This window comes from Schistocerca piceifrons, chromosome 2, assembly GCF_021461385.2.
Source record: "Schistocerca piceifrons isolate TAMUIC-IGC-003096 chromosome 2, iqSchPice1.1, whole genome shotgun sequence".
NCBI lineage: Eukaryota > Metazoa > Arthropoda > Insecta > Orthoptera > Acrididae > Schistocerca > Schistocerca piceifrons.
Genome location: NC_060139.1, coordinates 993,068,348 through 993,094,306, shown reverse-complemented (window position 1 = coordinate 993,094,306; position 25,959 = coordinate 993,068,348). Strand labels below are relative to the sequence as shown.

The 25,959-nt window shown below is 44.2% G+C and overlaps 1 non-coding gene and 1 pseudogene across 1 annotated transcript; one reads left to right on the top strand and one right to left on the bottom strand.

Moving 5' to 3' along the window:
* Positions 1-16,444: 16,444 nt before the first annotated feature.
* On the bottom strand, positions 16,445-16,519 carry Trnas-uga. The gene has a single exon. It is a non-coding gene; the product is annotated as a tRNA-Ser (tRNA).
* A 594-nt stretch (positions 16,520-17,113) lies between these two features.
* Positions 17,114-17,231, top strand: LOC124778961 (annotated as a pseudogene).
* Positions 17,232-25,959: the final 8,728 nt, after the last annotated feature.

The following is a 25,959-nucleotide window of genomic DNA, read 5'->3' as shown; positions in this document are numbered from 1 at the left end:
GGAGGACGGTTCAGAACCGGGTCGGCCCTCCAAATTTAAGCCGTCCTCACACGGGACGAGGCAGTTAACGTTGACGTCGGTGCTGACGGGACATTGCGATACCTGAACTGACTTAGTGAGCCGTCTCGCAGGAATTCTTACTACCTGTTATGTGGAGATGGTGTCATAGTTTTATGTCTCCTTGCAGAGCCGTAGCAGCGCCGTCGCATTCTGAAAGTGCAGTAACACTGTCTATGTTTCACGTAATCAGCGGGAATAAATTTTCTGTGGAAATAATTTTTACACAGGATACCATTATAGTGCGTTTATTGAAGAAACACTGTAAACTGAATTTGTTCACTATGATTATAAGCTAACTATTAACGGCACGAGAGCATGGGCTATGCATGACTATATGTAAAGGCATCATATCGACGACTGCTGATTATCGCGCACAGTCTGTAACTTGAGCGTACTATCGGTATAGTTCTTATAAGATCGTACATTTTCGTTTATGCGAAAGTTATTCTTTTTTTGTATTAACATCAACGCTTCCTGGCATCGTTGAATTACTGAAAGATCGTATTTATGCCACTGTCTGAGTGGCAAAAGGCAAATTTTGTTAGAAGTTGTTTATTAATAATAATCACTTGATTTGTGCTAAAATAAATGTACTTTCCCTACGTGTCTCTTTTCTGACGTCACAAGCAATTTCTGCATCGGCACGTCATCTCACTGGCTCTGAAAGTGCCTGATGGCCAACAGCCTCTGCCAGCCAGCACAAGAACCTACCGCTCGTTCCTTACTCCGTACGTACTGCAGTGCTGATACATTCACTTCACGTATGCGAAATAGCACAACAGGAAATAAAGTAAAATGCGCTCTTATCTGCAAATAAGGGGTACCTCACAACGCGACCTCTCGAGGGACAGAAGTCCGGACAACGGAGCACGGGACAAGCTCAGCGCCTTCCAGCGGCCCTTGTCGGCTTTATTCGAGTCGGAAACCAAAAAGTTCCTTTACGAAGATGGACACGCGTAGCTAGAGGCCTTAACTCTTTTAGTGACTCTCGAAGAAGAACGGTGTACCGCCTCATTTCGGCGTGGATGTCCGCAACCATCTCAATGCTGTATTTCCTGTTCGCTGGAATGGAACTGGAGGTCCTATTCCATGGCCTGCGAGGTCGCCTGACCTGAAACCCCCTTGATTATTTCCTATGGGGTAACTAAATTCACTCGTCTATGAGACCCCAGTGGATAAGGAGTTGGAATTAGTTGCCAGAATCGTAGCTGCCTATATTGTGATTCCAAACACACTAGGGATATTTGTCAGGGTGCGTCCAGAATCTTGTTCGCCGATGTCATGTTTGGATTGAGGTTGATGGCCGTCAGTTTCAGCACATTTTGTAAGATACAATATAAATGGTACGTTCATTGGGTCAGTGATGATAATTGCAGTTAACTGTAACTAATGTAAATAAAAACGTACACAGTAATGTGATTTTACTCCAATCATCTTGTTAAGCTGGTTTTTCCGACCCCAGGTTCCCCACCTCTAATTATTCAGTGGAGCATCCTGTTAAACTTTTGCACGCTCTTACGGTAAAACCGTGTATAAGAAACGACAATGAGTGTTTTTTATTTATTTAGTTTTCTCGCCGCGCGGGGCAGCCGAGCGGTCTTAGGTGTCTTGTCATGGTCCTCGCGGGCATGGTTGTGTGTGTCGTCCTTAGTGTAAGTTACTTTAAGTTAGATTAAGTAGTATGTAAGCTTAGGGACCGATGATCTCTGCAGTTTGGTCCCATAAGACCACAAGACCTTAGCGCAAATTTCCAATTTAGTTTTCTCAAAGCGAATCTAGAAAAATGAGGTCGTGTTGTTTCTGAGTGGTTTTCACTATACATAATAACCACAATTTGAACAACTTAGATATAACGCCCATATTGCCAATTAACATCGAAACCAGGACTCTAAAACATTTTTACTTGAAATTCTCCGTACCACAGCGATCTCGAACTGCTCCTCCTCAGACTACCCACAGTCAGCACCAATAAGCATGTTGAAACTTAGTAGTCTTGCTTCTTGCAATCCTTAGTATTCGCGTCTGACAATTTTACCGGCAACTCATTTCAGATACAGCAAGAATATTTTTAGCCCAAAAGCGAGAAATTGGCGATATAAGAGCTTCTGACTCACGACCGTTATATTTAACTACGTGGGAAATCTTACACTTCCCCGCCATCTGCTCGCTTGCCAGATCCGTCTTCGACAGTACGCAGACCGCTGAGAGGAAGGATAGCAGCCATTCGGTGTTGAATCTTTCGTCCTGCAGCGAAGTGTGCCCTGTTTTGAGACTTTATGGCAGATTACAACTGCTCGACGGAACTCAAACCGAGAACCCGGCCCATCTTGGGCAATGCTCTTACGCTGTCCAGCCACGACTCGTGACCCACCCTCCCAGTTTCAATCTGCCAGAAAGTTTAGATTTACAGGCTGTTAGAAACAAACGACAGTTCTTCAAAGACACGTAGTGATCTTGCTATCTAGTACTGTTCCTCTAATCACTGAGGGGCTGTGTTGTTTGTAATAGGTCACTGTAATTCACAGAAATTAATCGGGAAACCGACTATACTGCTGACATACAGGGTGTTTCAAAAATGACCGGTATATTTGAAACGGCAATAAAAACTAAACGAGCAGCGATAGAAATACACCGTTTGTTGCAATATGCTTGGGACAACAGTACATTTTCAAGCAGACAAACTTTCGAAATTACAGTAGTTACAATTGTCAACAACAGATGGCGCTGCGGTCTGGGAAACTCTATAGTACGATATTTTTCACATATCCACCATGCGTAGTAATAATATGGCGTAGTCTCTGAATGAAATTACCCGAAACCTTTGACAACGTGTCTGGTGGAATGGCTTCACATGCAGATGAGATGTACTGCTTCGGCTGTTCAATTTTTTCTGGATTCTGGCGGTACACCTGGTCTTTCAAGTGTCCCCACAGAAAGAAGTCACAGGGGTTCATGTCTGGCGAATAGGGAGGCCAATCCACGCCGCCTCCTGTATGTTTCGGATAGCCCAAAGCAATCACACGATCATCGAAATATTCATTCAGGAAATTAAAGACGTCGGCCGTGCGATGTGGCCGGGCACAATCTTGCATAAACCACGAGGTGTTCGCAGTGTCGTCTAAGGCAGTTTGTACCGCCACAAATTCACGAAGAATGTCCAGATAGCGTGATGCAGTAATCGTTTCGGATCTGAAAAATGGGCCAATGATTCCTTTGGAAGAAATGGCGGCCCTGACCAGTACTTTTTGAGGATGCAGGGACGATGGGACTGCAACATGGGGCTTTTCGGTTCCCCATATGCGCCAGTTCTGTTTGTTGACGAAGCCGTCCAGGTAAAAATAAGCTTCGTCAGTAAACCAAATGCTGCCCACATGCATATCGCCATCAGCAATCCTGTGCACTATATCGTTAGCGAATGTCTCTCGTGCAGCAATGGCAGCGGCGGTGAGGGGTTGCCGCGTTTGAATTTTGTACGGATAGAGGTGTAAACTCTGGCGCATGAGACGATACGTGGGCGTTGGCGTCATTTGGACCGCAGCTGCAACACGGCGAACGGAAACCCGAGGCCGCTGTTGGATCACCTGCTGCACTAGCTGCGCGTTGCCCTCTGTGGTTGCCGTACGCGGTTGCCCTACCTTTCCAGCATGTTCATCCGTCACGTTCCCAGTCCGTTGAAATTTTTCAAACAGATCCTTTATTGTATCGCTTTTCGGTCCTTTGGTTACATTAAACCTCCGTTGAAAACTTCGTCTTGTTGCAACAACACTGTGTTCTAGGCGGTGGAATTCCAACACCAGAAAAATCCTCTGTTCTAAGGAATAAACCATGTTGTCCACAGCACACTTGCACGTTGTGAACAGCACACGCTTACAGCAGAAAGACGACGTACAGAATGGCGCACCCACAGACTGCGTTGTCTTCTACATCTTTCACATCACTTGCAGCGCCATCTGTTGTTGAAAATTGTAACTACTGTAATTTCGAAAGTTTGTCCGCCTGAAAATGTACTGTTGTCCCAAGCATATTGCAACAAACGGTGTATTTCTATCTCTGCTCGTTTAGTTTTTATTGCCGTTTCAAATATACCGGTCATTTTTGAAGCACCCTGTATAAATAAACTGGTTTAGTGTGAGAACTGTAACTAATGTAAATCGGTAAAATGGAATAGTTGATCGTGTGAGGAGGATTCAGGGTTGTATACCTGATCCAGCTATCCTGAATGTCTGCAAAACATAGGTGCGATTTTGTTTTTGAGGCATCAGTCTTCTGACGCTTTTGGTGTGGGCCAGCCACTACGAGTTTCTCTGTTGCACCACCCTCTTCATCTCAGGTAGCACTTGCACACAACTTCCTCAAACGTGTGGTATACTCCAATCTCCGTCTTCCCCTGTAGCTGTACCTTCTACACCTCCTTGTAATACCAAGGAAGTTATTCCCTGATCTCTTAATACACGTCCTATGTTCCTGTCCTTCTTCTTGTCAGTGTTTTCCATGTTTCTTCTTTTCCCGATTCCTCGTTCCTTGCCCGATCAGTCCACATAGTTTCCGACATCCTTTAATAGCACACAACATAATACATCTATTCTCTTTTTTATTTTCAATTTTCCTAAAATCAATGATTCATTACCATAACTACTGTAGTCCAAACAAGGATGGAAAAAAAAACGGACTGGTTAAAACCGATACCGATATTTTAATTCTGAATAGTCGGTGTTTTTCGGTATTTGTCCCGTCTCGGTTATAAAAGGTTTTTTAAATTTTATTAATAACGAGGTAAAAAATCCGGCCTATCAATTTGACATAGCAGGAGTACTAAAAATTTTTGTTTTTAAATAATTTTTTTTTTAAACGAGTAACGCCTTTTGGAAAATACCCACAGATTTGAAATATTGCGCAATTGTAAGGAATGGGAAAAGCGATCAGTGCCATTTTAATTACGACGCTGACAGTTATAAACTAGCAATGAACACATAATAATAAGTATGGGTACAACACTACTGAGACAAAGTTGTACGTGTTGCCGTGTGGCATGGACTATTACGCTGTACGTGTGTAGTAGTGTGCAAGGCTTTCTCTCACTTGGTGAACATGGCAGTTTCCTGTGGTCATCCTCGGACATCGGCTGGATTGCAGACTGGCACCTCCCTTGTTTGGAAGTATTTCGCAAACTGCAGTAATGAAGTACAGTGCTGCATTTGCTTTAAAAGATGAAAAATGGATGGACCGGCAACAGACTTGCAATATCATCTAAAGGTAAATTTGATTGATATATCAATAATTTTATTAACATCCTATAACCTTGGGATAATAAATGGACCCTTAATTTTGTGGTTGCCCCAGGTTGAAAAATTGGTAACCGAATGCCAGTTGTTTCAGAATTTTCTTCCGCAAGTTAAGGCCATATATTTGATAACAGTAGAGTTTTTTTGGCTAGGAATGTCCTCTTTGCCTGTACTAACCTACTTTTTATGTCCTCCTTGATTCGTCAGTCTTGTGTTATTTTACGACACGATATGATATTGCAGTACCTGTGTAGTTCCGTTTTACGATGCAAAGTTCCTTTGTACATGCATAAAGGCAGGCACTGCAATACTGTATTTATCCGCCGACACCGGGCTAGCGACTTTCAAGTACAATGTCTCTCCTGTACGGGAATATACATTGTGGATATAGGAGTAAATGTTGTAGACGCAGGGTTGACGACGTATGGAAGTTTGGATGTGGTCGTGAGTCGCGCACGGATAGCCAAATGGTAGCTGGCATGGTAGCTCAGCCTGTTCGGTCAGAGACTTGGCTGGTTTCTGTAATAAAAAAAACTGAGTGAAGCACTCAACAATGAATTTCAACTGGTATTATGTGACGTCCGCTACGACCCATTGCAACGAACAATAATAAATAAAATGCAAAAAAAAAAAAAATGGTAAGGTGATCACCCGCGATGAGTGGGAAAACCGAGTTTGAGTCCCGGTCCACCGCAAATTTTCACTGTCGTCACTCCATTCTACAGCGGATGGTCGTCCATATTCGCAGCTGCGAATACATTTAATTTTACTTCCAAGGTATCTTAATTGCTTCACTTCATGTGTTTCGTGATTTTGATGTTAAGTTAGTCTCTAATGTTACTTTTACTGCTTCTTATTAGTTTTGTCTTTCTTCGGTTTATCCTCTGTTTTCTGTTATTCTATGTATTATTATTGTCATCAGTGGTTAAGCTGATTCTGCGATAGTTCTCGCAGTTATCTGCACTTGATATTTTCGGAATTGTCTGAAAGATATTTTTCTGCAAGTGTGGCTATATACCTCTAGTGTCATAGATTCTACAAATCAGCTGCGATAGTAGGATAGTAGTTTGTTTATGTCCTACAGAAAATTAGTACTGTGTGCCAGAACTGTGAAAGAAAACGTCAAGACACACGTACTGTAGAAGCAATCTCAGTTGCTGTGGTGTACCACCCAGCGGTATCTCCGATTATGTACGGAACAAAGACTAGTATCGACGGCTGCAATCAAAAGAATATATTACAACCGGAAGCATTGTGCCACAAATTGCTCGTACTTATTTGGATGCAGTCTGGCCGACGCCTGTCGATTAGTGGATATCCATGTGTTTGTCAGCCACGATGGTACGCACTCGAGATTGGAAGTGTCAGCACTACATCGGACGACGTGAAAACTCGTGCGTGTGGGCGCTTTTGCGCGCCACTGGGCGTGGGGCGGCAGAATACAATCAGGGCGTCGCGTCTGCTGCCGGTAGATCCCCCGTCAATGTGGCGGGTCGATTAAGCGCGGACGGTCGCGGCGGCGGCGACGGCGGCGGCGTAGCGTCTGGTAATCACGACGCCGCCGAGCGGCGGACGGCTCGCCGGCCCGGAGAATTGCTGTTTTGTTGGCCCGCTTCAAATCATGGCTCGCTAATGGGACGCAGACATTTCTGCTGATTATACGAGCGCCGTTGCGGAATTAAACGCGTAATAAAACTCCGCGTACAGCCGTTGTTATTTATATCCATTATACTGCTCTTCTCTCTGCTTCACTCTCTTTCTCCCCAGTCTCTCTCTCTCTCTTTCTTTCTTACCATTTTCAGTCTTCTCGGTCGTTCAGTATTCAGCTACTGCCAGCGTCATCTCCTCCCGAACTTTTCGGTGCAATTAGTGACAATGCACCAGCTGCAGTTTACTTTTAATCTACAATATTCTCAACTTTCCTTCAGGCGTCTGCGCTGTTGGCGAACTACAGTCACGAAAAGAAAGCCTATCTTGTGATCTAGTCGATCCTTGTGCTAAACGAATGTATAATAATTGTGATCCTTGAAGATTCCCTGCAGATGAAATAAACTCAGGTGACAAGTCATGGAATACCTCCTAACATCATGTCGGATCTCCTTTCACCAAGCAACTTGACTGGCATGCACTCAACATGTCGTTGGAAGTCTTCTGAAGAAATATTGAGCCATGCTGCCTCTACAGCCGCCCATAATTGCGAGAGTGTTGCCGGTGGAGGATATTGTGCAAGAACTGACCTCCCGATTATGTCCCACAAATGTTCCATGGGATTCATGTCGGGCGAACTGCGTGGCCAGACCATTCGCTCGGACTGTCCAGAATGTTCTTTAAAACAATCGCGAACAGTTATGATCCCGCTGACACAGCCCATAGTCATCCATAAAAATTCAATCGTTGTTTAGGCGCAAATGGTCTCCAAGTAGCCGAACATAACCATTTCCAATAAATGATCTGTTCAGTTGGACCAGAGGACCGAGTCCCACATACTCACAGCCCATACCACTACGGACCCATCACCAGCTCGCTCAGTGCCTTGTTGACAACTTGAATCCATGGTTTCGTGGGGTCTGGGCCACACTCGAACACTACAATCAGCTCTTACCAACTGAAATTGGGACTTATCTGACCAGTCCATGGTTTTCTTGTCGTCTAGGCTCCAACCGCTATGGCCACGAGCCCAGGAGAGGCGCTGCAGGCGATATCATGCTGTTAATATAGGCACTCGTGTCGGTCATCTGCTGCCAAAGCGCATTGACTCCAAATTTCAAAGTGGCTCTGAGCACTATGGGACTAAACTACTGAGGTCATCAGTCCCCTAGAACTTAGAACTAGTTAAACCTAACTAACCTAAGGACATCACACACATCCATGCCCGAGGCAGGATTCGAACCTGCGACAGTAGCGGTCGCGCTGTTCCAGACTGTAGCGCCTATAACCGCTCGGCCACTCCGGCCGGCTCCAAATTTCACCGCACTGTCCTATCAGATACGTTCGTCATACGTCCCAGGTTGATTTTTGCGCTTATTTCACGCGGCATTACTTGTCTGTTAACACTGACTACTCTACACAAACGCCGCTGCTATCGGTCATTAAGTGAAGGTTGTCGGGCACCGCGTTGTCAGTGGTGGGAGGTAATGCCCGAAATTTAATATTCTCAGCACACTCTTGACAGTTTGGATCTAGGAATATTGGATTCCCTAACGAATATGGAAATGAAATATCCCATGCGTCCAGCTCCAACTATCATTCCGCATTCAGAGTACGATAATTCACGTTGCGCGGTGGTAATCACATTGGAAACTTTTCACCTGAATGACCTGAGTACAAATCACAGTTCCGTCAGCGCACTGCTCTTTTGTCCCTCCTGTACGCCATCTGTAGTTGTGCATTTCACTACCCTATCAATTTTGTCGCCTTAGTGTACTCTGTACTTAGTGTACTGGGGACAGTAGTATTTCATCTTCGGAGAGTGTTGATGTTACCGTACAGCCATCTTCAGCGACACACTTTTAAGGTAACAATACGGTAACAGCAGAACTATCGGAAGATGCAGTCATGTTGTCCCAGATGCACGCCCATAAGATGATGGAACAGACTGTTTAAACCTTCGTTATCGGCATTAGGTCCGCTTATTATCGAACAAACTATTGTTAATTAATGCCCAAACGTATTTGGAGCACTTTTGTGTCATCATCCTTGGGTATCTTCATTCAGTCCTGTAAAATGCAAACATATTTTAAGTACTAATTGTTGTAATAAGAACACGTTATGTCTCTTGTGATGATGGTTCAGATGCTCTGAGCACTATGGGACTTAACATCTGAGGTCATCAGTCCCCTAGAACTTAGAACTGCTTAAACCTAACTAACCTAAGGACATCACACACATCCATGCCCGAGGCGGGACTCGAACCTGCGACCATAGCAGTCGCGCGGTTCCGGACTGAAGCACCTAGAACCGCTCGGCCACCGCGGCTGGCTGTCTCTTGTGGTTGATACATTATTTTCTACATTCACACACAAACAAGCAAGCTTCAAATTCATGTTTCACAGATTAAACGGAACGTCCATAAACAAATAGAACCACATACGGGAGTTAACACAGTAAAACAAACAGCAATGGAGAATGGTTATGATCAATGACAGAAAAACTAAACCATGAAATATGTAAACGGACAGGGAGTGGAAAACCACATGCACACAAGACCTTGCACAACAACACAGAAAAACCAACACACAGACAATGGCTACACACAGAACACAATACAGCAAAAACCCACACAGAGAACAAATTGGCATATACTCACACATAACACTAAAATAGTTCACAGAGTAGGTAACATTTTAAAGAAACAGATAATTTAAATACTGAAGAGATAACACGCTACAGAAAAATCTGAGGATAAAATAAACACACACACAGAGATTCAACAAATCAGGCATACACCGACTTACAATGCCACTTTTATCAGTTAGTATACAAAGAACAAACATGCAGATACCTTAAAATACGACATCCTGAACAGCTCAGAATCCTACAAGACAATAGTACCTATAACATGTTTTCTGATCAGTTAGTAGGCTGCAACCACAGCCCAACTAAACAGGACACGCATTTAAAAATACGGGGTTTTAGTAGCATTCTATACCTTGTACAGATGGCACAGCAAGGAAATAGGCTATACACGACTATTTTACGCTATGCAGTGGCACACTTTGTAACATATTAAAGAAACTGTACAATAAAGACAACGCAAACAGCTAAACACACATACACAGGCGGGTGCGCGCGAGCGCAGAGTGAAAGTGAAGTTCAAATTTGGCGCCAGACTAACATGCAACCAAATGAACATCGACAGGAACTAAACATACAGCAGCAACATAAACATTGTATTTTGTGAAGTGCAAGAGTAACGTGTCAGTGAAGTTCCTGGAAAACATGTATCTTGTTTCTGTGTGAATTCCAAAACAAACGAACTTCAGACGAGAATGGATACTCATAAAATAACTCTGAATGTAGAATATAGTTACAGATATGACGGGCAACAAAATTACATTTATAGCTATTTACTATCTCACCAACCGTTTCACAATAACGTCATTTAGTTGCAGATAAGAAACTATGGGTACACAATAATGAGAAGGGTGTCCTATAAAACAATATCCTACAGAACAATATATAAAATTACGTAACAACCCAATAGACTAACAGTTTTTCAGGCATAACTTTGTTGGAATAATTATTACTCGAAACATGTTTCCATTTTACAGAACTGAACAAAAGTAGTCACTGTTGATGACAGTCTGTTGCTGAAACATATTGGGGCATTTGTAAACAATAGTTGTTTCCATAATAGGCCGATCTGTATTCCCACAATTTATTCTGCAAACAAGGCTGCTGCTAGAGATTCAAAACCAAAAGATTTAATTCTTCCGCTGTAAACTGTAATTCCACGTCTATCTACGTTTCTAGTTAATAGCACCTTTTTGTATATAATGTCCTCCAGTTTTTGAGAGCAATGTCTTAATAGTTGCACCAGTGCGTACGATGATTTTCTCACTTCAATATATTCTGTTTCCTCTTGTGTCGTTCACAATGTTTGCACCACAACACGACTAGATCCAGTTGAGATTCCCGGCATCAATGGGCATACTCTACGAGACAACTACAACAGGTCACCCGAAGTACCTCCAGAAGCGTTTTCTTCGAGTGATAATGGACAGCTTGGCATATTTTTTGAGCTTCGCAAGCAGGTTTTGACTTTTATTTTTTAATGGAAGTATTTACTTTTTTCTGTGCATTTTCTAGAGCCACAGAAGAGAATTTTAATGGCATAACATGTGTGAAACTTCTTGAAATAGTAACAAAATAACAGCACTGCAAGCCACTGCCTGCTGTCAGGGCAAGACGTCCCACAAACGTCTGCTCTTCTCTACTAAAAGTAAGCAAGGTAGGGGTCGTGTGTTTGCCTGTGTGGAGGAGTACGGCCATCAGTCAGTGTCCTGTTGTTGTAGCCATCAGACACCTTGCTAGTTGAACCATTCGGACCTCCACGTTGTAAGCTACAGGCTAATATGTGGATACGGTTTTCATTTATTGCGACTGTTGATGAATTGTTAGAACAGCGACGCGGTTGTATCTGAAACGTATCTTGTACTTACAAACATTTGAAAAACCTCAGTAAACTGAAAGTGTGAAGAATAAAATATGTCAGCGCAAAAGAATTAAAACTGATGCGAAAAAAGCTTCCATTCTCGCAGGCATACGTTCAATCAGGTGCTGGAAGGTTTCTTTAGGAATGGCAGCCCATTCTTCATGGAGTGCTGCACTGAGGAGAGGTATCGATGTCGGTCGATGAGGTCTGGCACGAAGTTGGTGTTCCAAAACATCCCAAAGGTGTTCTATAGGATTCAGGTCAGGATCTGAGAGCCCAGTCCATTACAGGGATGTTATTGTCGTGTAACTACTCCGCCACAGGCCGTCAATTATGAACAGGAGATCGATCGTGTCAAGAGATGCAATCACCATCCCCGAATTGCTCTTCAACAGTGGGAACCAAGAAGGTGCTTAAAACATCAATGTAGGCCTGTGCTGTGATAGTGCCACGCAAAACAACAAGAGGTGCAAGCCCCCTCCATGAAAAACACGACCAGACCATAACATCACCGCCTCCGAATTTTACTGTTGGCACTACACATGCTGGCAGATGACGTTCACCGGGCATTCGCCATACTCAGACCTTTCCATCGGATCGCCACATAGTGTACCGTGATTTGTCACTCCACACAACGTTTTTCCACTGTTCGATCAATGTTTACGCTCCTTACACAAAGCGAGGCGTTGTTTGGCATTTACCGGCGTGATGTGTAACTTATGAACAGCCGCTCGACCATGAAATCCAAGTTTTCTCACTTCCCACCTAACTGTCGTAGTACTTGCAGTGGATGCTGATGCAGTTTGTAATTCCTGTGTGATGGTCTGGATAGATGTCTGCGTATTACACATCACGACCATCTTCAACTGTCGACTGTCTCTGTCAGTCAGCAGACGAGGTCGGCCTGTACACTTTTGTGCTGTACGTGTCCCTTCACGTTTCCACTTCACCATCACATCGGAAACATTGGACCTAGGGATGTGTAGGAGTGTGGAAGTCTCGCATACAGACTTATGACACGACATCCAAAACTTCACCACGTTCGAAGTCAGTGAGTTCTGCGGAGCGCCCCACCCTGCTCTCTCACGATGTGTAATGACTACTGAGGTCGCTGATATGCAGTATTGGAAATCACCTTTTCTGTCAACCCCTTTTCATAATTTTGTTGGTTCACGTGGTTATGGTAACCTCCCACTGCTTGATTTGACTGCTACATGACAAACGCATTAAGAATAAAGCCATTTTCACCGTCTACATGAATTCTTATTAGGCATTATCCCTATGATAACGGTCTGAGAAGATCCTGATTTGTATTATCATTCCACGATTTTCCGCTTACCTGTGACGATACTGACTATTAAGTTTTCAGCCTTTCAGTTTTCAAGTACTAACAGGCGCGCTAATTTCAATCTGCAGTCACTGCGCACTAGTAACTCCATCACATAAAGACACACAACAGACACACATAGCAAACGGAAGGCAACCAAATGTTTTAGCACTGAGCAGCACTTCTATACGCATGCGCATTGGCCACCTGGCAGTTACATTGTAACGATCGCTAAGCTTTCAGATACCGTTCGCGGAATGTACATCCAAGAAAAATTACATTGTATGATATTTTAAAAATTATGGACTATTTATCTCTTGCGGTACGTCTTAGCTCCATGAATAGGTCCGTTGTCAAATGTGTGTCCCATATCATTCGTCTCTGTAAAAGGGAACTTTAAAATCTGAGGTTATCTTTAACGTTGACTGTATTTTATGATAACATTTCGTCTCTTGTATTGTAATGCATCCACCGAAAAGGGAACCAGCCAATTAGAAAGTTGTAGTCACCCGCGCCGCCAGGGTAGAAAAGATACCGCTCTGGCTGCAATCGGCAGTTCATCCACCCGCTGATGACTGATGTTCATCTCTGAAGTCGCCACCGTCGCAGTCCGCCTTCAACTCCGCGCTTCTGGGGACCGTACGACGAAGGGCAGTGCGATGAAATTTGGTGTTAATGTGCTATGGCAGTAGATGACCGATATGGGTGCCTTTGTTAACAGCACGACATAGCCTGCAGCGCCTCTCCTGGGCTCGTGACCATATTGGTTTGGACCCTAGGCGATTGGAAAACCGTGGCCTCGTCAGATGAGTCCCGATATCAGTTGGCAGGAGCCTATGGTAGGCATCGAGTGTGGTGCAGACACCACGAAGTCATAGACACAAGTTGTCAATGAGACACTCTGCAAGCTGATGGTAGTTCAAATGGTTCAAATGGCTCTGAGCACTGCAAGGCGTCAGGCAAATCCAACACCTTCCATGAAAACCCTGACATGATAAGCAAATCCAGTAGTATGTCACATAGCTCCAAATAAATCTTGACATTAAATTAACCAAAGTAATGCGAGTAACGAGTGAGCAAATGGAATACCACAGACTAACACAAGAATGCCTAAATGCATGTCATACCTTCCCACTGTGGGACAGACGCAGTTCCGAGGGGAGAAACGAGAACAGAAGCCGAGAGCAGAACCGTGTTAAGCTGGAAGGCCCTACGATAAGGGACGGACGGACACCTACGTCGCCAGCTAACCGCTAGGACCACACCACCTGAAAGTTTTAGCGTGAGACTTTTTCGTGTCTCTGTTACGTTGCAAACTTTAAAAACATTGCCCCACCACGAAAAGTATAACGTTTCTCATTGGATAGACAGAATTTTTGTAGGCGGAACTTAAGGTTAACATTGAGACCCTGATTGGTCAGATGAAAACACAGCCAGATAGTTTTTTTTAAACCAACTTCGGCAAATTGTAGTAAGGAGAAGTTAGAAAAGAGTTGCTTCCGAGACAGAGAGGTGAGTGGAGATATGCTGCCCGCCACCCCCTGACGAACACCGACAAGGTAATGAACGGACGCGATGCCGCATTTTTGAGCGCATAAGGCTTCACTCAGAACTGCAGAAGTCTCAGCTGTTACATCCCCTTTTTGCGTAATACTAGTGTCAATCGTCAATTAAAGCCCATGGTGTTCACATTTGCCACTTGAAGCAAAAATCTGAAACCCGATCATTTTTCTGTTATATAGTTATTGAGAAGCCACATCAGCCACTGTAATTTACGTCAAGTTAGATAAGTAATTAAAGATAATTGAGGGTCACTGTAGACCATTTTGATCGTTTTCTCTCTTGTGAAACTTAATTTAAACCTAGATTATAGATGTGATATGACATAGGTCATCCTTCGATCCATTGTAGAACTTGGAAACCCATTCAGGGAATATTCGTTCACATTTTTGTTGAACGCAGTTGGTTTTTACGATCCTGTATTAAAACATTTCCTTTTATCAATAGTGCAATTTATAAACGATGTTTTGTGAGTAGAATAAAATTTCCAATGGTAAACTTAACTGCTTTTTCGACGTTATTTTACCAGCTAACTAAAAATAGGAAAGCGTTGAACCCCTTCCACTAAATTTAGTTAGTATTAAGATTCTTTTACAGGGAGTGCAGTGGAGCTGACGCTGAGATCATTAAGTATTTGGTTATATCATCGCTAGTCTCACTGAGCTCTTCTGAACTCCACATGCCATGTGTGGTCTGACGTCTCCTTACCAGCAACAGGTCCCAGGTTCAAACTAGTCAATTCCCTAAAAAACACGCTCAGAGCGTCGTTGCGCGAAAGTGGTAGGGAGACACGATATAGAACAAACAGACACCACGCAGAATGTTAGAGCACTATGCGACTTAGCTTCTGAGGTCATCAGTCGTCTAGAACTTAGAACTAATTAAACCTAACTAACCTAAGGACATCACACACATCCATACCCGAGGCAGGATTCGAACCACCGACCGTAGCGGTCCAGACTGTAGCGCCTAGAACCGCGTGGCCACTCAGGCCGGCAGCTGATGGTGGCTCCATAATGTTGTGAGCTGTGTTTACTTGGAGTAGACTGGGTCCTCTGGTCCAACTGGGCTTATCATTGACTGGAAACGGTTATGTTCGGCTACTTGGAGTCGCTTTCCAGCCATTCATCTACTTTATGTTCCAAAACAACCGCGGAATTTTTGTGATTTAATTTTCTCATTTTGAGAATACTGAAGGAGCGATCTTTTTTACTTGGTGAAAACAGTCAATAGCCTGAATCTTATAAAGTATTTCTTGATTAGGACAGCCGGTTTCGATAGACTTAGCTGTCATCTTCTGGTGTTACAAATCTTTTTGATGTGGAACGTGTTCATTTTACGGTGGAGCTCACGCCAAGTTTATCCACATGACAACTTGACGTGAGGTACAATGTAAAATGAGTACGTTTCACAACAAAAAGAGTTTTAATACCTGGTATGACAGCAAATTCTGTCGAAACTGATAACTTACACAAAGAAATATTTTATGCAATTTAGGCTGTTGAATGTTTCTAGGAATATTTTATGTGTGACAATGCGCCATGTCACTGGGCCACAACTGTTGGCGATTAGTTTGAAGAAAATTCTGGGTTGTTCTAGCGAATGATTTGGCCAGCCAGATCGCCCGACATGGGACATAATCGAGAGGTCAGTTCGTGCACAAAGTCCTGCAGTGACAACACTTTCGCAATTATGGACGACTATAGAGGCAGCAGAGCTCAATGTTTTTGCATTGGACTTGCAGCGACTTGTGGAGTCTACGCTACGTCGAGCTGCCGCACCACGTTGGACAAGAGGAGGTCCGACACGATATTAGAAGGTAGCCTATGACTTTTGCCACCTCAGTGTTTTGCGCGCCAGGGTAGTGACTCTGCCTGCATTTTTTTCCGGTGCTGTTTGAGTTTCCTGCTAGGAACTGACAAATTTCGTTCTTTTGACCTGGGCACTTCCAACATGAGTTAACCTTGTGTTGGATATTCAGAAGAATTTTGTTTCCGGTTTCGATTTATGGATCAGATCAATTTTGTTCGAGTTTGAAACTTCCTGGCAAATTAAAACTGTGTGCCCGACCGAGACTCGAACTCGGGACCTTTGCCTTTCACGGGCAAGTGCTCTACCAACTGAGCTACCGAAGCACGACTCACGCCCGGTACTCACAGCTTTACTTCTGCCAGTACCTCGTCTCCTACCTTCCAAACTTTACAGAAGCTCTCCTGCGAAGGTAGGAGACGAAGTACTGGCAGAAGTAAAGCTGTGAGTACAGGGCGTGAGTCGTGCTTCGGTAGCTCAGTTGGTAGAGCACTTGCCCGCGAAAGGCAAAGGTCCCGAGTTCGAGTCTCGGTCGGGCACACAGTTTTAACCTGCCAGGAAGTTTCATATCAGCGCACACTCCGCTGCAGAGTGAAAATCTCATTCTGGAAACATCCCCCAGGCTGTGGCTAAGCCATGTCTCCGCAATATCCTTTCTTTCAGGAGTGCTAGTTCTGCAAGGTTCGCAGGAGAGCTTCTGTAAAGTTTGGAAGGTAGGAGACGAGTTACTGGCAGAAGAAGGGCTGTGAGTACCGGGCGTGAGTCGTGCTTCGGTAGCTCAGTTGGTAGAGCACTTGCCCGCGAAAGGCAAAGGTCCCGAGTTCGAGTCTCGGTCGGGCACACAGTTTTAATCTGCCAGGAAGTGTCATATCAGCGCACACTCTACCGCAGAGTGAAAATCTCATTCTTTGTTCGAGATTCGGCAACGGCCTTACCGCAGTGCATACACCGGTTCCCGTCAGATCACTTAAGTTAAGCGCTGTCGGGCGTGGCCGGCACTTGGATGGGTCACCATCTGGGCCGCCGTGCGCTGTTGCCATATTTCGAGGTGCACTCAGCCTTGTGATGCCAATTGAGGAGCTATTCGACCGAACAGTAGCGGCTCCGGTCACAGAAAACCATCATAACGACCGGGAGAGCGGTGTGCTGACCACACGCCCCTCCTATCCGTATCCTCAACTGAGGACGATACGGCGGTCGGATGGTCCCGATGGGTCACTTGTGGCCTGAAGACGGAGTGCTTTCTTTCAGATTGCCAAGTGACAGTGTTTCCTGTTCTCAAATTGAGGGAGACTTAACACTTCGTTGATTCCTCTCGTTTAATTACTACTTCGCAATCACATTTTAAAAATTGTTAATAAATATCGGTTGGGTATCGCAGAAGATATTGCAGAACTGGGAGATATTATGTGTCAATGTCTCATTACTTGATCACGCCACAGTAGCATATAAAGTGAATATGCATCCTTTCCTGCTTCGTATCACGTTGAAATTTCGCCGAATGATTTTGATCGGCCCCAAGTGGTTCGAACCTGTTCACGAGAGCAAAAACTGTGGTGGCGCTGAGATCCAAAAGGGAGCGATCACGTTTAACGTCAATTCAGCCCCACAGTGTCCTCAGAGAAGACATGAAGCGTCCTCGGGTGTCAGCAGTGTCCAAGTTTGCCAAAAATGTCTTGTTGTTGCTCATCGCGATGCAAACTGTTATTTTTCCTCCGCAAAATGTGTGGAAAGCAATGCCCCAGGGTAAGTCGTGGTTTCATTGAAGAGCTCTAGGCCACACTCTGAGGCACTTCATTGTCGATTGTGAGCGCCGCTGTGTCTGAAATGTTTACCTTGGCCACCCGTGAGAAAAACGCGTGATTGCAACGCTGTGTGTAGCCGTTCTCACCACCATCGCTCAGGCGTCAAAATGAAGGTGAAATGTGGAAAAGAGGGCGTGTGACGACCTTCTCATCCTATGACATGTCCACGGTGGCGCTGGGCAGAATTTCGTTGAAATTTGGTGCTGATGTGATACCATTCAAATGGCTCAGAGCACTATGGGACTTAACATCTCAGATCATCAGTCCCCTAAAACTTAGAACTACTTAAACCTAACTAACCTAAGGACATCACACACATCTATGCCCGAGGCAGGATTCGAACCTGCGACCGTATCGGTCGCGGGGTTCCAGACTGAAGCGCCTAGAACCGCTCGGCCACCAGCGGCCGGCTTGATACCATTAACCCACCTTTTACGTCACTTGAACTTCTGAGCCCTGGCCTTTTTTCCGCATTTGTCGACATCTTTCTTTTTGAACGTCATCGAGCCCGATAATGAAGTCTTAGGACACCACGCTTTTGCACCATTACGGAGAAATGTGGTAGACACCTTTGAGCGAAATTTCAAACTTATACGTCATATTAGGAGACAATTTAGGGGTTTCGAAAAAGTGATTCTTTAATTGTGTTGTGCAGTGTACATACGTAGTGCTGTGCATTACGGTATTTTCCGTTATGCATTTCACATAATTTTTTCTCAGTAATATACTGTAACATAATATCGCAACATTTCCCCAATGACTCGCTTACTGCTCACGTGTCACTACCACAGCGTAAGACAGGAGGGTTGGGGAAGAGAATGATTGGTCAGCAGACCGCACACAGTGCGCGACACACAACAATCCAGAGAGCTCTCGGTGTCTGTGAACAGTGAATGTGTGCGTTTTTTTCTTTTTTTTTCCTTTCGCTCCATCACTCGAAACATGCCACCGAAACAGAGATGAGCTCATAATGCTCTGGCGCTAAAACAAGAGCAGCAGATTCTACGTTTGGTCTACACAGGTTGCTGAAGACTTCAAAATCGCGAGTCTTCTCTCTCACCGACAAAAAGTTCAGAACAGAAAATGGAGGCAAGTCTAACAAGCTGCTCATTTAGTGCCAATAGTAAACGCATGTAGCCAATTGAACATGAAGTAGCGAAGGATTCGCTGTTTGAATCGTTCCAAGACACGCTCTCATTCAGTTGTCAGGCGCAATGATTCAAGGAAGGGCTTGAGAAATCGCACAGAACATTGAATTTCTGGGTTATTATGTTCTGAGGTCTGACTGCGGCACTTTCAGTGTCTATGGGGAGGCACAGGAAGATGAAAATGAGTGGACGCGGGAATTTGTCTACGCTCTCTCTTTTGTAACACCCAAAAGATGTGTTTAATTTGGATAACGACGGTCTTTTTTATAACTTGGTACATGTGAAAACATTACGCTTCAAGGGCGAAAAACGTGACGGAAGCAAACGCAGCAAGGAGACACTGACGGTGCTCTTGTAATTCAGATGGTTCTGAGAAGCTCAAATCATTAGTTTGGTTAAAATTGACAGTCAAGATCGCATTAACATTTGTTTGTGATGACTGGTTTCGGCTTATGTTAAAGCCATCCTCAGATTTTTTTGTGCCCCCTGTGGCTGGTGATGGCGGCAGCTCGTTTCTGCTTTTTCTTTTTTGCTTTATTGTATGATCGTGGTATTACGTGAAAAACCGAGGAGCCATAGGGGGCGCAGAAAATCTAAGGATGGCTTCAACATAAGCCGAAACTGCTCATAATAAACAAATTTTATTGCGATCTTCACTGTTGTTTTTAACCAAAGTACGGCACCAAATCGCTGCGCTCTAGCGACAATGTTGTTTAAATTTATGATCATATCGCTAGTGATTGAAAAATACAAAAATCCACCTTTTTTTTAAATGTTAAACTATTCAGTCTACCATGCCACTATGAGAATAATAATAAAGCTTGAATCACAAACCTTCTCTCCGTACTCTTGAAGGTTCAACAACGGAAAGCTGCAAGGAAAAGAAATAGTATTTTGCTAACATAGGACCACTGCTCTGCACACCATTTCGATGACCTGGAACTTCCTAACATAGAAATTGTCAACTTAGCAGATTAGTACAACGAGCCGTCTGCACCTGTTGGATAAAGGAATAATCGCCTCAATGAAGCGTAATTAGAGATGCCGACTTGTTAAGGCTGCCATCAGTGCAATCAGACTACAAGAAACAGTTCTACATAGGGACGTACTGCAAGCTATCCGTAACATATCTGCTGTTTGGGATGAAGCCACACCAGACACCATGTTTTAAGAAGGCCTGAACAGCAACTGATAACGCCGCTGAAACTGAAGAGGAAACAGGCAATCCAACATCTGGACCTACTCATAATGCGGAGACTCTTTTTCTTTAGAAGAAAAGTATTTAATGGTAGTTGATATACTTTCCCAGCTAAACAAATGACAGAAATACTGTTGTACAAATACAGTGTAGCTATTTTTATTTTTTCTTAGAGGTCCTGAAATTAAGGCATCCTCATTTGTTGGTACCAACAACAAGAGAAAACAATCGTATTTTTTTACAGAAGCAACTCGTTAATTCAAATTTCTTTAAACCGAATTGGTAATTTTTCAGTCCCTTGCAATTTGGTTAAACAAGGGTCTATTAATAGCTGAAAACATTCTTTTTAAAAATTCCTAAACAGTGGATCTTATTTTTTGAATCCTGACACTTACTCGTTCAAATGGTTCAAATGGCTCTGAGCACTATGGGACTTAACATCTGAGGTCATCAGTCCCCTAGACTTAGAACTACTTAAACCGACCTAAGGAGATCACACACATCCATGCCCGGGGCAGGATTCGAACCTGCGACCGTGGCAGCAGCGCGGTTCCAGACTGTAGCGTCTAGAACCGCTCGTCCACAACGGCCGGCACACTTACTCGTGGCCCATAACACTTAACAGTCACCATTTATGAGACGCTCTCCCTCCCTCAGCCCCTCCCCCTCTCTCTCTCACTCACTCACACGAACACACATACACACACACACACACACACGCTTCTCTCCAACGCAACGTACTGCACGATATCGACTATAAAGGCGCCGTCTGTTACTCAGTTTTTTCCCCATAAGTACTACTATTTCGTGGCTGGACTTCTTAGGGGTAAAAGGTGAAGGAGCAATTTTTTCTTTATTTCCGCGTGGGACGGGTATCGGGCACTAGATCCTCCGACCCTCTTAAGGTGTTGGTTACTTTATTACATTTCTTTTAATGATCTACTGTCACATAGGGTTCCAGTTGACTTCACGTTACTGTCACACAACATTACTTTTTCTCCTTCTTTTTAAACTTATATTACTGTGTTATATCGTTGCGGCGTCTCTATGATGGCACGGGAGACTTTAATGCGGTGCCACCTCTCAGGGGCAACAGCAGATAACCGCTCAGGGGCAATAGCACATAACCAAGATGTCTCGTAGAGGACCTTAGCGGTTCAATGATAGCAAGCTGTTTTTGAGTGAATGGTACGACTACTTCCCTGATGATCCCCCTGTGCAGTTTCTGATGGAGGTCCCTGAACCCTGCCCATGTCTAGGTTCTCAAAGGATTAGCCTAGACGTTGGTTTTATAGGGTTTGCTGTTACAGGTGACCCCCAGGAGGAGTATGCATATAAAACTGACGGCAGGATCGTTGTTCAGTAGAGACGTAGATCGATCTTCACGTTAAGATATTGAACGGACAGTAGTGAGTATACATGCTGAAACAGATGCATTTTGCGTGCTCCATGAAGAGGAGTTTCTGGTCCAATATCACTCCCAGGTATTTCGACTGATTTGTCCAAGGGAGCGCGATATTGTGTAGTGTGAGACGGTCTCTGAGTTCGGGCTGACAGCGAGTAAACATAATGACCTGCGTCTTGTCCGTATTCAAGGTAATGAGGTTTGCTGCTGTTCGTAATTCAGTAAGTGTAATCTGACGTTTTAGACGTCATATTGCTACATTGACTCTGTGGCTGCTGTTAAGGATCTCTTATCTTCTGCGAACTGCGTAAGGACGACTTGTGGAAGCAACGGTAGGTCATTTACGGACAAGACGGCAACTCTTGAAAGCTGGACCGCTGACTGTCTATTCAGACAAAGCGGTACTGAAAATAGCTATCAAAAATTTTCGTGCAGTAGCCCGGGATGGTGGGGGCATTGTGCCGTTTGGTGAGCAGCTTGTTTTTCCGATTATACGAGTATGCCTTTTCAGAACCCAGAAAGGCAGCCGCTGTATGGTTCCCATAGTTCGTATTATGGGTAAGAATGTATCAAGGGTCAAGCGTTTTGGATAGCCTTTGGGCGAGGGATCATTTGTATATGCATCAGAAGGATCACGATCCTACAGTACAGGGTCAAAGTATGAATATTACACTCTTCCTTTTGCTTAGGCAAATGGAGTAAATTGTTTAGTTCTTTTTCTTTTGATGTGGTGTACGATGAGTTTGATGGAACTTATGGAGGCACTACTAGTTCATGGGAGGTTCCTCGGAAAACCCCACAAAAAGGAAAATCTTGTACATGGCTGCACGTTCAGAGACCGTGAATAGTTACATTTGAAAGAAAATCAGCCCTCGGTCACTATTTTTGACAATTTGTCAACAATTGTTTCAATTGCCCATAAAAAGAGTTTTTTAGTATATTTTCAGCGTCACCACCGGTCCAAAACCCAGTGGAGAATTCCCAGACGGCTATAAACAGAAAACGGCTGAAATTTTTACGGTACGTTCCTAAGATCCTGGTCTCGAAGAACCTTGAAAATGTTCTTGATATCAACCAAGATACAATGGTTGAAAGTTATCCTAGTTCTACCCGTAAAATCAATTGTGAGGCGAAAACGTAGTTTATAAAGTGGCTTATAAGAGAGAAATATGCTGTAAAGTTGTATTCATTATGTCTGGGAACCCCACATTGTAGACTGAAGCACATTCAGAATTCTTTCCCATGTAAAATGCGGTCTGGGGAGTAAAGTTAATTTTGGTTATTTCAATTTCGCTTAAGAAACTATCTAAATTTTATTGAACAATACATTTCTTTTCATATGAGTGAAATGGCCTGCAGCAGCAAAAATGCGTATATATTCCCGTTTATTTACAAGACTGGGGTACCAGCTGTCTCATTCTACTTTCCTCGGCACCTTTAAAACTTTTGGCGTGTGAACATATTCACGCTTTTTGATGTTGAGAGAAAAGACAGTGGTAGTGGCAAAGAAAAAGAAAATTAGTAAATACTGGAAGATAGTAGAAAGTGGTTGTGTTATAGAAATACTCTAGGAGACAATGGCAGTGTGAGAAAAGAAAGGGAGACAGTGGCAGTGGAGCATAGTTGACAGTGAGAAAACCGTGCTACGAAGTGAAGGAGACAGAGCCAGGGGAGACAAAGATAAAGTGGAAGTGGGTGAAAGACAGAGTATATGACAATGGCAACGAGGAAGGGAGATATAGTGACAGTGAGAAGAAACAGAAGCAGTGGAAAGGAAGGAATGTGATATTAGCACTAAGTCATAGCAGGAGGGAGACAGCGACAGTGAGAGAAAACTGTAGTAGTAGGATAGACCGAAGGGGACCGAGGTTGCGACAGTGGAGAAAATGACAGATAGGCTCAGATATATTGACAATGAGTTGGCCTGATTGAGTGAGTGAGAAAGGGCAACTGGGAGTGTTTGTGAGATAGGAGGGCTTGTGGGAGTTTGGGGTGAGTTGCATGTTGAGAAAAGCGCGAACTTCGCATGACAAACTTTTTTGGGCAATTTTTAAAGGGACTCAGGAAGGTACAACAAGGCAGCTGGTGCCCCGCTTTTCAATCTGAGTCATTTAAATACAGAGGAACATATTCGCATTTTTTGCGCACCGATAGGAGTATTTTTTCGGCTTGTAAGCTATATAAAGGGTGTATCAGAAAGAATCATCCGATTTGGCACGTCTGTATTTCTGAAACTAATGAACAATATAACACACAAAACAAGTTTTGCATCACCCCGGTTCCCAGAACTCCTGAGGATAGACGATGACTGTGAATATTGTATCACAGACACAGTCGCTTTGATTGTTCGGAGAAGTCACTGAACCTGCCAGAAGATGTAAACAACCGTGAATGAGCAGCGCCTATTAGACGGAGGGGGTCCGACTGCCGATCAATTCCAGTCATTTCCCCAGAAGGAGGTACATGGCTCATGTTGTCTGTAATTCTGTAGTTCAATCAAGCCTAGACGGTCAATACCGCAGTTCGATCACGTCCGCATTGTTACTTTGTGCCAGGAAGGGCTCTCAGCAAGGGAAGTGTCCAGGCGTCTTAGAGTCAACCAAAGTGATGTTGTTCGGGCACGGAGGAGATGAAGAGAGACAGGAACTGTCCATGACATGCATTGCTCAGGCCGCCCAAGGGCTACTACTACAGTGGATGATCGCTACCTGCGGATTATGGATCAGAGGAACCCTGACAGCAACGTCACTATGCTGAATAATGCTTTTCGTACCGCAACAGGACGTCGTGCTGCAACTGTGCGCAATAGGCTACATGATGCGCAACTTCACTCCCGACATCCAAGGCGAGATCCATCTTTGCAACCAGGACACCATGCAGCGTGGTACAGACGGGCCCAACAACATGCTAAAAGGACTTCTCAGGATTGGCATCACGTTCTCTTCGCCGAAGAGTGTCGCATATGCCTTCAACCAGACAATCGTCGGAGACGTGTTTGGTGGCAACCCGGTCAGGCTGAACGCCTTAGACACACTGCCCAGCGAGTGCAGCAAGGTGGAGGATCCCTGCTGTTTTGTGGCGGCACTATGTCGGGACGACGTACGCCGCTGGTGGTCATGGAACGCGCCATAACGGCTGTACGATATGTGAATGCCATCCTTTGACCGATAGTGCAACCATATCGGCAGCATATTGGCGAGGCATACATCTTCATGAACGACAAGTCGCGCCCCCATCGTGCATATCTTGTGAATTACTTCCTTCAGGATAACGACATCGCTCGACTTGAGTGACCAGCATGTTCTCCAGACATGAAACCCTATCGAACATGCCTGGGATTGATTTAAAAGGGCTGTTTATGGACGACGTGACCCACCAACCACTCTGAGGGAACTAGGCCGAATCGTCGTTGAGGTGTGGGACAATATGGACCAACAGTCCCTTGATGAACTTGTGGATAGTATGACACGACGAATACAGCCATGCATAAATGCAACAGGAGGTGCTAATCAGAGGTACCGGTGTGTACAGCATTCTAAACCACCACCTCTGTAGGTCTCGCTGTATGGTGGTAGACCATGCAATGTGTGGTTTTCATGATCAATAAAAAGGACAGAAATGATGTTTATGTTGATCTCTATTACAGTTTTCTGTACAGGTTCCGGAACTCTCGGAACCGAGGTGATGCAAAACTTTTTTTGTTGTTTTACGATGAATTTTGTTTTCTGATAAACAGGAAATTCAAAAAGTTTTTTTCGTACCTTTTCATAGGTGTTCAATAAGCCCTGTTGAGACGCATGGCATATGTCAATGCGGTACTCAAGATTTTTCCCACACTGCAACGAGCTTGTCTTGAGTTACAGCTTCCACGGCTCCTGTTATGCGATGTCATTGTTGCTGCCAACAGAGGCACGTAAACAGAGTCTTTTCTAAATCCCCACAAGAAATACTCACACACAGTCATGTCCGGAGACCTTGGAGGCCAGTAATGCAAGGCTGAACCACTTTGTCCAGTGCGACCGATCCATCGTTCAGTAATCCTTTGATTTAAAAAATTCCCTCTCGTCCAGATCAGGGTGGCGGTGCCCCACCCTGTTGGTAAATGAAGTCATTCGAATCAGTCTCCAACTGTGGGAAAAAAATGTTCTCAAGCATATCGTTCTCAAGCATATCGTTCTCGGCAAAGAAAAATGGACTATACAAATCTTCCT